At 42.3% G+C, this 222-nt stretch overlaps 1 protein-coding gene across 2 annotated transcripts in view; it reads right to left on the bottom strand.

The window, feature by feature from the left end:
* Positions 1 to 222, bottom strand: part of zgc:158482 — a 12,937-nt gene that overhangs the window by 5,989 nt on the left and 6,726 nt on the right. The window lies entirely within an intron of this gene.

The following is a 222-nucleotide window of genomic DNA, read 5'->3' as shown; positions in this document are numbered from 1 at the left end:
ACCTTGCCCCAACAATCAGCACCATGGCTTCTTCTAAGCAGTTGTCTAGAAAACTGAACCTGAAAAAACGTTTTAAGATGCCAATATCCTCTGTTCGGAATGTAATTAAGAAATGGCAATATCTGGAAGACCAAGAAAAATATCAGACAGAGCTGCTCGCAGGATTGTGAGAAAAGCAAGTCCAAACCCACGGTTGACTGCACGATCCATCCAAAAAGACCT

Source organism: Etheostoma spectabile, chromosome 1, assembly GCF_008692095.1.
Source record: "Etheostoma spectabile isolate EspeVRDwgs_2016 chromosome 1, UIUC_Espe_1.0, whole genome shotgun sequence".
Lineage (NCBI taxonomy): Eukaryota > Metazoa > Chordata > Actinopteri > Perciformes > Percidae > Etheostoma > Etheostoma spectabile.
Note: the sequence above shows the minus strand (reverse complement) of the source record. Positions and strands in the feature narration are given on the sequence as shown.